Source organism: Vicugna pacos, unplaced genomic scaffold (genome assembly GCF_048564905.1).
Source record: "Vicugna pacos unplaced genomic scaffold, VicPac4 scaffold_112, whole genome shotgun sequence".
Lineage (NCBI taxonomy): Eukaryota > Metazoa > Chordata > Mammalia > Artiodactyla > Camelidae > Vicugna > Vicugna pacos.
The window spans coordinates 126,148-141,904 of record NW_027328792.1 but is presented as its reverse complement, the minus strand read 5'-3'; the positions used below and the strand labels follow the sequence as shown (position 1 = coordinate 141,904).

General features: G+C 39.5%; 1 long non-coding RNA gene across 1 annotated transcript in view; it reads right to left on the bottom strand.

Moving 5' to 3' along the window:
- Positions 1-8,478: 8,478 nt before the first annotated feature.
- The window catches only part of LOC140694919 (uncharacterized), a 36,749-nt gene continuing 29,470 nt past the window's right edge, over positions 8,479-15,757 (bottom strand). Inside the window, exon 4 of the long non-coding RNA XR_012070582.1 lies at positions 8,479-8,659. This is a non-coding gene — a long non-coding RNA (uncharacterized lncRNA). The remainder of the gene's footprint in view (positions 8,660-15,757) is intronic.

Genomic DNA, 15,757 nt, shown 5'->3' with positions numbered 1-15,757 from the left:
TAATGAGACTATAAATTTCTAAAAGCCTTATCAATTTCTCCCAAAAGCGTACAACTTTTCCTTTCATGACATTTATTTGACTTAATTAGAATAACTTTTTTCCAAGGCTTTTTTTGTGTGTGTTAAAATACCTAATGATATGCTGCCCCCAGAATGTTGTTGTTATTATTAATACTGATAATAGCCCCAATAAGACATATTTACAATTATGACTCATTTTGGAATAACAGGTCATTGGTTTAAAGTCGTTTTGAAAATAAGAAGAATAAACGAACATAATTACTACACCAGGGACAGCAGCTGCACCCTTAATGGAACCTGGTCACTAAACACAACAAAAGCAAAGATGAAACTCAAATCAGACACCAGGCCACAAAGCATAGCTGACTGAAGATGCCACAAGATGACCTTTCATTCACCGAGGGAACCAGATGCATTTCTATGTATAATGTATATTGTTAAAAGCAATTATTTTATATATAGAATGTAATTTAGGAAAAAGAAAACTCCATCTGTAGACTTATAAACAGGAAGCACAAAGGGGTGCCTTTGCCAACAAGAACCTGCATGCATAAATGCAAAGCCTACTGACAAAAATCCTTTCCTGTCTCCTAAGCTTAAAAAAAAACTACTTCAAGGCAGTGGTGAGCTGAAAGGGCTCAGATACAAAACGTGCACATCATCAGCCTTCTAGTAGATAAAAGTGCGCCATGCATAATAGAAAAGATAACGTTTCCTATGGAAATCTATTTTGAGATTCAACAATTTAAAGGCAACTGAGAGCTCAAAACCAAGTTCAACCAAAGAGGAACAGAGCCCAAGCAAATGTACAGAAATGGACAAAGTCATTGGAGAAGGAGGGGATCTGTGTTCTACCGATACTCCAGATCAGCAAATTCATCCTGAATTCAAGCCAGTGATGTGACATGATGTCACTCAAGGAATCAGGCAGAAACCATCAGCCAGAAGAAATAGGAACAATATCAAAGGCAGGTGTGAGATGTGGAAGGGGTGACCCTGTGAACCTTGCTGCAATGAGGCAGGATGTGCTTGCGGGCTTTCTGCACAGGCTGGCTGGCTCACATGACTCTATTTAGAAGGATATCAGCCAACAGCTGTGCCACACGGGCTACAGCCTGAGCTGAGTCACATCTAGTAACGGTTCTGAGTTCATCCTTAGACGACATGACCAGAAGGATCTGAGAATCAATGGAGGAGACGTATCTGAATGAGTATTCCATTTCATTCCTTGGCAGTAAATCTTCAGCTTTGTGCAACATAAATATTGACAAAGATACACACAGGCACCCTATTTGAAAGCCTGACTGCATAATTGCATCTAATCGAGAGAAGCGGGCTCCGTTTCAGTATGCTAGGACATTGTTTGGCTCGGTAACCAATGCTTCTGAGACCCAAAGCATACTCTAGTATAACCGACAGCACAGAAATCTCCATTGATGACTTACTCATTTCAGGGTATTCATAAAATAACCCCAGTTTGCCCATGGGATACAGATGGTTTTCCCGTTCCCATCGTGGGTTGGTCTGTTCTGCTCCCAAAACTGTGGCATCATTAGATTCATGATCCAGCTGTCAAACAGATCAAATTATAAGGCAGGATATTATCAGACCAAGGTCATAAAGGTATTACTGATATCTCAAGCTGAACACATCATCTTCCCAAGAATTTAATTTCTTGTTTTCAGGATAAATTTCTTTTTATTGCTGCCTCCCTACCCTCAAATATTGTGAAAACTAGTCCTGACTACGTGCCTTGGGTTTACCAAAATTGTAACGACTACTACTACTTTATCTCCTACCTCCTTTTCAGGTGTTCATTTTAGCTTTTAGAAGATGCCTTCCCTCATTTGTCTTTTTTACCCCCACTTCTCTCCTATTATCCACCATGGCCTTTCCAGTCTGAAAGTCGTCAGAGAAAATAAGTAAAAGAAAGAAATACAGGTTCTGTGAGCTGGTGATAAGTGCTGTGGAGGAAAATAAAGGAGAGCGAAGAATGTGTGCTAGGGAGGAGTGGGGATGGGGCAGTGACCTTTGAATAAGGCAAAGACTGAAGCAAAGGGGTGGGCAGAGGAGGGGCAGAGGAAACAGTGATCACAGGCCTGCAGGTCCCTCACGCTGGACAGACAGCATGGAGACTGGTGTGGGCCACAGTGAATAGGAAATAAGTGGTGGTTTTGGGGGTGGAGCCTTAGAGGCTGCCGTGAGGATGTGGGCATTTTTCCCTTTGAAGGAATTGCGGAGCCATGGAGGGTCACCGAGCAAAAATGTGATACTCTAATGTTGGATAGAACAGGTCCAAGACCCTAATACAAGCTGAACAAATCAAGGGACAAAGAAGTGACATGCCACCTCAAATTCAGTGCAGAGCTTGAAAGAAACACAGCCTCGACTCCCAGCCCAATGCTCTGTCCCCTTCTGGATGCTGTCCCACAGAGCTGTCTCTAAAGTTATGTTTTTTCCTCACTCAAAGGCTTGTGGGCCAACTGAATGCTTCCCCCTTTTCAAATGGCAATTTATCCTGAAAGGAAATCAGAGTTGGCAGTGAAACAAGGCATGGACCTGTAGCCTACAGAGCTGTTGTCCCTGAAAGCAACAGCTGGCGCGTGGTTTACTCGTGGAGTTCAGCAGAAGAGACAGAGCAACAACAGACAACTTAGCATCTGGCTGAGTTTCGGCTGACTGCACTGCACGTTTGGATGTATTTCAAATTTGGACAGTGAGGCGGCTTCACACGAAAGGCAGGTGTATACATCATACATGCGCACACGTCTGTATGCATACACACGTAGACACACACAGAGCATATGATGTGACTTGTAAAGAGCTGCCTCTGCTTGGTTTCCCACGGCCTCTAATTTCAGCATTAACCTTTCACTGGCCATGCTCCCAGGTTTGCTACGAGATTTCTTTGCAATGGAACATGCCCTTCGCTTCACAAACGTTCCCCAATTCTTTCAATGACATTAGGGGAAGAGCAGGGAGCCCTGGGAAATGCTGGGGATATGGACTCGAGATACCCCTGAATCTGAATCCACACTTCATGGCTTATTTGTTATTTAACTTTATTTACATTCAAAATGCAATTGTTGCAGATCTCAGAAGATGATTTACACTCACTGCTATGGCAGAATGTTGCGGTTAGTAGACTCACCACAGGATCCTCTTATTCAACACGTTCTTCCAATATTTCAGATATTACTGTATCACAAATGCCCATTTCTATATTTTGATATCTGCTTTTCAGTATAATTATCTTTCTTCTTTATTCTCTATATATTATGATTTTAGAACATTTTTCTGAGAAGTGTTCCACAGGCACTGTACATATGATACTTGGATAAAGAGATCCTGGAGATCAAAACCACATTTAAATCCTTAGATAAACTCAGCTGTGTCATATACATGGCTAGGTTTAGTCTGCTTACTTTGTTACTTTGTTTAGTAATTTTTGTTTCAAAGAACAAGATCCTTCTGTATAGCACAGGGAACTACACTCAATAACTTTTAATAGCCTTTAGTGGAAAAGTATATGACAAGGAATATATATATATATATGAGCCACTATGCTGTACACCAAGAATTAACACAATATTGTAAACCAACTATACTTTCAACAAAAAAAGTTGAAATAAAATTGAGAGATGAAACTTCCACTGCCCAGACTGCTGTCACGATGAAACGATTCAAAGCAGGCCAGGTATTAGCAACCCCCCTGACACAGCAAAACCCCATGTGGGATCTTCCTTTTGAGCAGCACTGGCTATCCGGCTGTGGCCACCTGTAAATAGGGTTGAAGTCACTTAGACCCTTGGCTTGGGATCACCGTGGCCACAGGGGTGGGGGTCACTGCAGCACCTACGAGAATGACGGGGCCAGCCTCCTGCTGAAGCCGCTCCCCAGGCCACAGCCCGGAGCGCTGCAGGCAGGTCTGAGGTCCGGCCGGGGGCGCGCAGCTCCACAGCCACTCGGAGCCCTGCGGTGCGGGTGGCGCTGGGACTACGCTCGTCCATCACCCTCCCTGGCACCCAGACTCGGGATTCTCCTGGGGGAATTTTTCTCTGCCTCATACTTCCTGTCTCAGCATTTGTGGAATCCGGTCCATGCCACAGGGAAGCAGGGCTTTTACCCTCCGGGACCCAAATCCATCACTGTATGGATCCAGGGTGAAACTTCCATGTTAAATCACCTGGCGCTCCCTTCTTGTGCTGAAATGCCCTCCCCTGTCGATGGCATTAGGTCGTATTAGAAGTCCCGACTTGCTTGTCCTTAGCTAAGACTCTGAGCCTCTTGCTCAGTCTTCCTGAGTGGAACCACTCATCTGTGGCAGAAAAGCTTGGGCTGTCGTCCACCCATCATTGTCCTCGGTCTTTTGGGTTTTCTGTTGGGTTATGGTTCTCGTGCAGGGATATCAATTTGCACATGAGAAGCAACTGTAGGCATTTTAGAAAATACAGACACTGGATCCTCCCCCCTCTTCAGCCAAGGCTGGAAGCTTTCTCCCTCTAGCAGGGGTTACACAATCATTTGCTTGGGAATTGACCACACATATTGGCATAATCATAGTAAATTGCCCTTTACTCTGTGCTTGCCACGTGGCATTTTCTACTTCATGTTGTCTTTGTACCTTCATTATCACATTTAATCCCTGCATTATTGATTATCACCATTTCTGTTGAGGACACTCCTACTTGCTAATCTTGAATACAAGTATCTTTGATTCTCTTAATCTATTTCATTCCTGAGTTTCCTGTTCCTGAATTTAAAGAGTGAATTATGGACACATGTAAATAAGATTCTCTTATTATATGTATCTGACTCATCCTCTAACCAAATCATATCTGGAGAAGAGAGATTTTCTCTTTTAAACATTTGTTTTTCTTATTATATAGTAGTGCATACACATAGTGGAAAATGTAGAAAACATATAAAGTAAGAAAATTACAGCCATACATTATCTAAACACCAAAGGACAATGCTATGTCATTTGGGGCATTTAACTATTTTTCTTAATATTTTATCATAAAATTTCCCTAGGAAAGTTGCTTAACCCTGGAATTGTACTAGCCTTTTGTCCAGTACAGAATAACATTCCCAGAAATGACCCCAACATCAAAATAGTATGTGAGGCTGGGAAGGCCACAGGGCACTCAGCTTATTCTCTGAGTCCTACAAAGAATGCTGTTAATTCACTGATTTTACACATTCGATGCCTGTGAGTCACTCACTCACTCAGCTGGCTCGGACTGAGACCTACTTTATACCAGTGCCAATCCAAGTGCTGGGGAGACCCCAGAGGGAGCCTGGATCACGGCATCACTTTCCTTCATTTGCTCCCAGAATCCTACTCAAGAACCCCACATGGGATTGGGGGGGTGGAGGCAGGTGAGATATGGTGAAATTCATTTCATTATGTTCCTTTAGACATATTCAAATAGCATGAAAATAGTAGCTAATTTTGATAAGTTTTCTTTTCCCTTCCTATGTATTTTTGAGAATGGGTATAGTTTTGGTGCAGCAAGAGTAATTGATAGATCTTTGGTATGGTAGGATTTTATATGAAAAATTAAGAAGGAAACTGCACTTATACAAAGAGAAGAGGCAGTGAGGAAAAAACAAGCCACCCTTGAACTTGGCTACAATTCAGAATTCCTGGTTTTCAAAAAAGGGAAACAAAATTCAAAATAAATTCCCTAAATATTTTAGCCCATAGTAGAAATACATGGAGGCAAAGTTCAGCTCACTGGAACCTAGAACAATGTGCTTATTTAAGCGAAGGTATAAACAGACCACAGATACTATAATGCATCCTTTACTTTAAACTAGTTCATGTGAGCAAGTTTCATTTCACATGAATTGCTCAGTACCAGTTTCGGAAATATATCCTCCTTGATTGGTAAAAATAGCTCACAGATAACCAGATTCAACAAAATTTATTGTTAAATAATTTACTTATTTCCTTCAGGAAATGCTTTTGAGTAATCTGAGTTAAGTATTTCCTCTATCTGCTGTATTTCTTTTCACAGAGAAAAGTAGTATTATTTGCACATGACCTACTTTTACTTCTCTGGAAATATCTGACTGTGAGCTCAGGGTACGGATTGTCTACTGCACAGTAGGGAAAAAGAAGATTCATTTCACAGCGAAGATCAGAATCTTTTTTTGAGGGGCGTGGTGAGCTGGGGGACAAGGGAAATGCCTTTGTTTCAAGACAGACCCCAGTAATCCATACTGAAGCTGAAAGATGAAGCCATTATGAAGAAATGTGGAAGGACACACTGACACGCAAAGGTGTTCACTCTGCAAAAACAGAAAGAAAGAAAGAAAGAAAGAAAAAATAATTTAACTGCCCTATAAAGAGAATGGACAGAAACTTGGTAATAAGCTAGAGAGAAGGAAGGTTAGTGAAGGGAGGAGAAACAATGAAAGGGAACTTGGATGCGGTGGGCAGAAGAGCAGGTTTCTGGAGCCTACAATGAAGGATGATAAGAAAAAATAAAGTTTAAAAAAGTTACAAAGTTTAAAATAGTTTAAAAATTAAAAAGCAAAGTTAAAAAAATAAATATTTTTATAGTGGCATGGAAGATTTTAAAATGATGGAGGTTTTTTATTTCAAAATTCAAGTTGTTTGAATTTCTCCCCCATTCTCCAAACAACAGTAAGACCTGCTTGTGTAAGTGGTTTTGGGGGACACCACAGAGAGGGGCGAGCTCTGCAGTTAGGTTGGCCAGGAGCAGAATGCTGGTGTGGAAGGCAAGACAGAAGAGAGTTCAACAGTTTCATGAAAACAGAAACTCAAAGCCAGAAATTATCTTAAAATGGTTAGTGTGGTAGGCAGAAAAATGTTCCCCCCCAATATGTCTATGTCCTTATCCCCAGAACATAGGAAGAGGTCAGATTCCCTGGCAAAGGGGGCCTATGGTTGCAGATGTGGTTAAGGTTGCTAACCAGTTGACTCTAAGAGAGACCAGCTGGATTATAGATTTGGGCCCAGTGTAATCACCAGGGTCGTTAAAGGAGGAAGAAAGAGGCAGAAGAGGGGAGAGAGGAGAGGAGATCTGACCACAGGTTCAGAGTCAGAGGCACACAACCATGCTGACCTTGAGAATGAGAAAAGAGGTCACAGGCCAAGAGACGCAGGTGGTCTCTGGAATCCAGAAAAGTCAGATACAGGTTCCCCTGAGGCCTTCAGAAAGAGCCGTGCCAACACTTTGACTTCAGCAGGCTTCTGCATTCAAGAAAACTACAAGTTTAAATTTGCGTTGTTTAGTAGAGACTTTTTCTTTTCTCTTCCTACTACCATGACGTTTGGGGATACTTGTTACAACAGCAACAGAAAGTGAATAGAGTAAGCTCCTTGAAATGTTCAGAAATTGCAGATAACACTGGACTGTCCACTTTGATGTGGGATTGGGCTTATGTGAAAATCAAAAGGACAGTGTGACCTTTGCTAACATCTGCTTTTCTCATTTTAGGAAGAGAACAGTAAGTCAAAACCTCTGTTGTTATTATTTTAGACAAGTGTCTCTTAAAACTTTATGTAACCCTGTGCCTTAGGACCCTAAGAGAGTCTCTTCTTAGAAGAACATGGATTCAGAGAGATAGTGTCTTACATCTGAGTCCCACAGTGGTCTCTTATTGGCAATGAGAGCTTGGGCATATCAGTTACCCTCTTTAAGCCACAGGATCTTCATTTGCAAAAGGAAGATAAGAATAAGGATTGTTTGGGTGATTAACTTGTACACACACACACACACACACACACACACACACATACATATATGTACAACATTTAATACAGTGACTAGCACATACTAGGCACTCAACAAATTCCTGTTATGGATTTTTAAATGCATATATAAAAGGAGGAGAAATTTGCAGGAAATTGTGGGAAAACTAAGTTCATGGCCCCAAAAAGGGCCATCTCTCAATGGGCTCTGATCAGTCAGTCCCCAGTGGTGGGCTAATAAGCAGAGACTATAGCACTTGGGGATTTATGTTAAACATAAAAAGGAAGGTATTTAAACATAATTATTAAACATCAGGTACGTTTATACTTTTGGCTGGATCATCTTATCTGGAGAGATTTAATAAGCAGAGAGTCTCCACTGTTCTAGAGATGGGCATGCAGGAAAATGATGTGGGTGGGTGGGCCATTCTCACCCACCCAAGATCACATGACTGAGTACTCATGGAATTAACACCTCTTGTATGTTATTACAGATGGGCTGTCCTCCCATGATTATTGTTAGCTGTGTCATCAGTTCAAGGAGACATCACATGGGTCACACTGGAATATTAGAAAGAAAATCTCATTTAAATTTTAGATAGCTCTAACATGAAATAAAGTCATTATTTTATGCCTAAAAAAATCTAAGGAGCAGAGAGTAAAGACACTCTTCATTGGGCAACTAAGAGAAAACCTGAAACAGGTTAGATTGTCAGAACACAAAGCTGTATTCACACCTCTTCATTTCTGTATTTTTACAGCCAATACACCAGATCTCATGGATAAGTCACAAATCTGCCCTTAAAGAATGTGATGTAGAAACACGTGGAGTAGTAGTTGACAAAATGGAACAAGAACACCTTCATGGCTGGGTTGTTCTCATAGTCAGTCTGGTCCTTGGGAGCTCTGCAGCTAGAATAAAGAAAAGGTAAGTCTGTAAAACTGTGAACGGCTTTGAGACCCTAATCAAAGCCACGGACACATGAGTTAACACATTTAATATGTGTGTGTGTGTGTATATATATATATATATATACATATATACACACATACACACACACAATTCACACTGTTTTCATACCAGCTGTTTTGAATTTCTTAACATATCCACTATGTTAATTCCAACTGTACACACTGTTGTAAGAGTTTCTCCCACTAAGAAAGTGATATCCCACAAGGCAAAAAAAAAAAAAAAGTCACCTGTTCCTTAAAATTTATAAGCACAACAGTATCCAATGGGAAAGAACTGTCCTCTGTTAGGTGTAATTTGAAAGAAAGCTACTTCTAAACATCCTGCTAGATAATATTCTCTTGTCTCCCTGAAAGGCAGTAAGGTAGGACTATTGAAGAAGACAAACAAAACACGGGGCAACTTGCTAGAAGCATTTGGGGAACATAAAACGGGTCATCCTCCTAGTTCAGAATTTGAATTGGTCTTAGTATTTTCAGAAGATGACCACTGAGCAGACCACTGGGAGGACCACCCAGCCACATGCAATGTGTTGGAAGCACTTAACTTAGGCCGCTAAGCCGCTGGGTGGGATACAAGCCAGAGAGAAGAAACATTTATTATAGAAGCTGCAGCTGATGAGAATGGAGTTACACTAACAGGAACAGCATGGGGGGAAGACACATAACAGTGTGATTACTTGTCCTCTCCGTAACGCGCAAGCAAATCTGCCACTGGAACCACGACCCTCTTCCACTTATTTGCAATACAGAGACTATTTACTTTCAACAACAGGGTACATTATCTAATGTAATTGAAATTATTATTAAGCACTGACATATTTACACAGAGCTTGGACATTCTAAAGCTTCCTTTGTCCCTTTTACTAATGCAAAAATGGAGCTAATTCACTTCTCATATAGGCTAGAGAAAATAGGTTTGCAGTTGAAGTTAACTAAAGACTGTAATGTACTGCAATTGAAGTGCCTAAAAGATAGTCTCTGTTTTGACCTGGTTCTAAAACTGGTGTAGAAATTATCTCAGCTGCAGGAGGAGCTTACCAGAGTCAGTCATCATGATTGCCACTTTCTCATATATGGCGTTCAGGGTCACCATGATGATAAAACTGATATGGGAAGCAGTGATGGGCGTGGCCCACCTGCACAGTCAGGTACTTTTGGATTGGGTCTGTTCCATTCAGGTTCTTGGGAAGTTTTGCAGGAAATACAATGAACACTGAAAGTCCGTAGACAATGATCCCAATAACTGAAACAATGGTTAACAGGACCTGACAACCCAAGAACCCAGCAGCATGAGACTCACTAATGATCGTATTTTTACACAGAAAACTTGCCCCCAACCCAGCTTAAACAGAAAACATGCATGTGTTGTAAACTTCACATAAACGTGAGAAGTGATATAAATCGCACGTAAATGCCATAAGAGACGTGAATATCAGTCATGTTAAATTTTAGGGGAGGAGGAATGAAAGATGTCAAAAAGAATGAGTGCATCCACTAATGTAACACGCTGGCAGCAGGAGCAGCTGTGTGCAGGGCATAGGGAATATATGGGAACTCCACTTTCTGTGAATTTTTCTGTAAACCTAAAACTGCACTAAAGAAGGAAGCCTGTTAAGTATATTTTAATGGGTGAAAATGGGGTAACTGGTGGCATGATCTTTTGGAGGGAAGTCTGTGATAGCAGAACAAATGAAAGTAGCCCTTCTACATCTGTAGAATTACTTAGGTTATGAACTAGTTGTAACCCATGAAGGGGATATGCTTCCTTTCAAGGGAGAACCTATCACTGATTCAGGGGTCAGCAGGTGCTAGCTGTCGTCTTCATTCTGAATAGGACCAGTGAAGCTGTGGACATGCCCTGAGGGAAATAGTGGGAGTGACAGCAGGTCTCTGCTGATGAAAGCTTCACATGCTTTTCATACTCCTTGAGATCTTGAAATGGCAGGTATTCCTACTCCCTGCATTTGCACAAGATTCATGTCCCTAATCCACAGTAGTTTTGACTGTGTGGACCCAAGGGCAGCGGGGGTGTCTGAAGCAAAATTTGCACGTGGCTAATAGGGTTTCAGTTCCTCACTAGGCAGGTTTTTTTTCTGGCCACTGAAGAATGAACATTAAAGATCCCATTTTTAAACAGTTTTCCTTCCATCTACCTTCTTGGTCATAGTCCAGAAGCATGTACTCAGTGTCCCTGGCTGCTCCTGATGGGTGCCCCAGACAGAAAGCTACAAAGAATGTGAATTTCAGGACTAAGTGAACCACATCATGTTATTTACAGTAATAGCAGGCGGCTGGCTTGCACCTGCATGGGAGAGCAGAGGGAGTGTTTACAAGCCCCTCCTGGAGCCACACTCCTGCATCTGGATCCCAGCTCTGATGCTAGCTGTGGGGCCTTGTGCAAATTTCTTAACCTCTAGGGGCTTCAATCTCCTCACCCATATAATGGGGAGATAATAATAGCAATTTATAGGACTATTGTGATGAGTCAATTATTTACTAATTGTGAAAACAATTGGAACATTAACCGCAGGCATGTGAAAAACTCTACCTAAGTATAAGCTATGAATATGGTGACCAAAGTCTTAAAAAGGTGTTTTTTCTTAGTTTTTAAGCCATCAGTTTGTAGAGAAAGCATTTTATTTTCTCCTCTACTCTCTTTCATCATCCTTTTCTTCACAGTTAAGTCTTCATGCTTGTGAAAGGAATAACTTTTTGGTGTGTTTGTGATTAAATGTGAAAATTAGTTAAGGCTGAGAAAAATGTATTATAGAAGGTATATTAAGCCTTCCTCTCTTGTACAGCTCATATAGGCCATTTAAATAGTATGCATTTTTTAAAAGTCTCCATAGTAATTTTTTAATTATGTATTAAGTAAACATAATAGTTAAGAATGCATAAATACTTACTATTGCTTCAGCACACATCTATTTTTCAAAATCCTCACAATCACCCTGTGGGGAAGGTAATATTATATCTCTTTTACAGATGTGGAAATAGATAGAGCCACATGGAGATGTTGCAATTTGCCCCAAATGAAGCAACTATTAAGTGAAAGTACTGAAATACTCAAAGAGCCCAAAGACACACTAACTGTATAGCACTGTCTCCTACATGGTCTGTAAAATCAATTCTAATTCATTTCAGAACTTTTACAAACTTGACACATTTCCATTTTTCTTCCAAGCACTTAATGGGTTCACTATTTCTTAAGAAACAGGAAAGCTTTCCGTTCTCCTTCCTCAAGTTTCTTCTTATTTATCATCTTTTCTGATCATAAATTTAACATTTGCTCATTAAAGAAAATTTGAAAGTACTCAGTAGTGGACAGAACTGCTGTCCTGGATCTGTCCCCAGTCTTAGAAGAGGACCCAGAACTTGCTTTAGGATAAATAACCTCCCTTTTGTTTTTAGTCCTGTGATTTAACCTCGATTGACCCACTCTTTCTGAAGCACCAGAAGTAGATCTCAGTTGGTTTAAGACAAATAATACCCCTCATTGTATTGGCCTTGCACATGATTGGAGAATTGGCAAATAACCCAGGAAGAGCCACTATTATGTGAGGAGATACATGCTGGTGCCCATGTGAAACATAAGCTTCTTCTATCAAGAGAGGAAGCTGCCAAAAGAGACCTGTCTTGGTTTGGATGGATGATCTGGGATACTGCGTGCCTAGAAGCATCATGCTGAGACATCTTTGGACACAGAATGAAGACAGGACAAAAGCAGCCCTTGACATCATCTGGGCTAGAGTATCTCTCCTTGACTGAAGCCAGACCTCAGACCTGAGGTTTTCATTTACAGGAACCAATAAATCCCATGGATCCCCATTTCTTGGTTGTTGTTTAAACACATTGGAGATTGATTTTGTCACCTACAATCAAAAGACTCCAACTCTGAAAATGAATAAAAAATAAAATAAGAATAATGCTTCAACCTATAGACATAATTCCTTCAGAATGGTGCATTGTTTGTATATTACAAATCATTTTATATATTAATTTAATTCTCCAATCTATCATAAGCGCAACACTTTGACATGTCATAAAATATTTTCATGGACACACTTTTTCATGACTGCATACTATTCTACTTTGTGAAGAGTTGGAAGAATATTTTGGCTGAGATTTTATATATATATATACACATATAAAAGTATGTCTGTGACTTGCATCCATACTGACTTTTCCCTGCCATTTTGAAATAATTCCTGATTAAAAGTTTTTCAAAGCTGAATTAGTGGATTAAAACATATGAATATTTTTGACTCTTGATATCAACTGCCAGACTGCTTTCTAAGAAGGCTTGAGGAGTACACCAGAAATTAACACAGCATTGTAAATCAACCATACTTCACAAAAATTATCCAGTAACCTAGGCATGGGATTGGTGATCACTGGCAATTCATCCTCATAAACAGAGTTGTGTCACTTGAGAAGTGGAAAACTATTTCATTTTGATGTGCACTGAGTGAATTACCATTGAAGTGTGACATCTATTTTTTCTTTTGCGAATGTGTGTTCATCTTCTCTGCCTTCTACGCTTCTGAGATATTTTGATGTTACCTTTGAAGTGATCTGAACTCTCTATGTATTGAAGGAATTAGCCCCTTGTCAGATTTGTAAGCAAATAACATTCTCTGGTGTTTTGTTTAAAATTAGGATGCTCTGATGCATGGAAATCTTTGTATAATTTCCTCTGATACTTACTGTCCATCTAGAGGTTGTATACTCATCCATATTTATTTGTAGTTTTTTTTCTAATTGTGTTACTTTTTAAATGTTTCTGGAATTTATCACAATATATGGTTCACTGTATGATTTCAATCTTTTCTTTTCCCCCAAGTAGCTAACAAGTGTTTCATTCACTGAATAACCTTTATTTATCTCCCTGATTTGTAATGCCTTCCATCTCTTATATTAAATTATTATTGATATCAGAGCCCATATCTGGACTTCCTGCCTTATTTTATAATCTGGCTATTCTTGAACTAGTAAAACTCTCATTATCTTATTAATTTTTATATTACTAATATGATTTTATTCACAATAAACCCAAATCAATTTTATAACTTCTGATATTTTGGAGATATGATCTTTTAATCTAGAATCATGTGATTAAAGCACCTTTTATATCTTTCAGTAGTTTTTACTTTTATTTTTTGATAGTTCCTACTATCCTTTTGTTAGGCTATTCTTAGACATTTTACCTAGGTTGTTACACTTGGAAAATTTTAGAAATTTAATGCCTCCATCTGGTCTCTTAATCAGACCCTGGAGAATCCTAAACCACTGATCTGATTTGAACAAATGAGGTGAAAAGAATTGGGGGAAGCACTGTGAGCAGAAGAGACTGTGGAACCTCCAGAGCGGCGCCCTGCATTGGCTCAGATGTTCTCTGGAAAAAGTTTCCTCTATGAGACTACATAGTTCCCAGCTTGACTTTCAGATTTCTCAGCATTTCACATTAGATTTTAAAAGTCTGTGGCAGGTTCTTACCCAGAAAAAGAGCACTTGCGCAAAGGGTTATATGTATACACTTTCCCCAGGTGGTAAAGGGAACACGCTCTTCTTCCTAATTAAAAAAACAAGTTTAGTCAATCAAGGGATTACACCAATGAAATGATATTTCTCCTAACTGGTCAGTAAATCCTAAACATAATATAAAAAAAAAATTTCAGACATAGCCTCCTTGTTTGTAAATGCATGGGTTTTTTCCTGTTTTTTTTCCTTTTCTTTTCTGTTAACGATGTCAAACACACAACAAAATATGTACAGTGTTCGTTTTAATACTATTTTTTGAAAATGCACATGTGAACAGTAAACTGTTTCCCTGCCATGGTCTGAGCACCTGATGAGGCCAAGATTTAAAGCTCTATTCCTTAGCTTGCCTTTGATTTCAGAAGTGAAGGTAGTGACAGCTTAGGGTCTGTGCAGGACAGAAAGAATCACAGTTGTCTGAAGCTAACTGGTGTCCACTGTGTGTTTCTTGGTTGAGATTTATGTGTTAATTAGCTACAACTATGAAGTTTAAGAGTTTCCATTTTAGAGTTTATATTTAGAATTTTTTAAGAGATGAAATCAGCAAGAATCAAGATTTAACTGGATTATAAAACCAGATATAGTATAATAATAGCTGTAACTAAGTACATGGCCCTTCCTCTGTGCCAGGAAGCCTTCCAAGTAGATTCTATACATTACTTCGACCCGTCCTTACCACTGTCATGAAGAAGCAACTCTCTTATTCTTATTTTATAGGAAACTATGGCACAGAGAAGTTAAGTTGTCCAAGATCACTCAGGAAGCAAGCTGCTGTGTTCAAATATGAATTTAGGCAACTTCATTCGCAAGATCTCACTACCACAACGCTGGCCTCTCTAAACAATGGAGCATGCTTTCTCAAGTAAAGTAAAATACTTCAAATAAAAAACTAAAAAAAAATAAGGCAATTTTTTAAATAAGGAAGAATGATAAAGTTAAATGAGTCTTCATCTTCAATTTTTCAACAAGCATGTCCCAATGAAAATTTAAACTTATTAGCTTGCAAAATTAAATTTAAACTTGGCAGTTTAAATGACCAAAAAACTTCTCTTCAGTATTTTTTGTATGCTGCCAATATGATAAGTTTTTGTTTTTCAGGACTCAAAAGCATTATGAACATCTAATTTTGTCTAAGATTCAGCTTTCATCTCTGAATGTACAGTCTTTCACCAACATATGCTTTTACCCCCATCTTCAGTTGTAAACAATGGGAACTATTCATAATGGGGATTATTAGAAGCTTATTACATTGTAAAAGACAAATGTCACTTTCTATTGGTAGCTGAACCTCATTTTTTTCCATTTATAAAAAGAGGAGTTTGACCTGCTCCCTCCATATCTTTTCAGTGCCAACATTCTGTAGATCTGTGATTCAATTTATTAAATCTATATTTGGAGACATTTTCAGATACTCCTAGTAAAAGCATTTTTTTCCCAAGAGTTATTCATTCTCACAACCTACTGTCCTGCTGCTGCTGACTGCAAGCACCATCAGCTCTA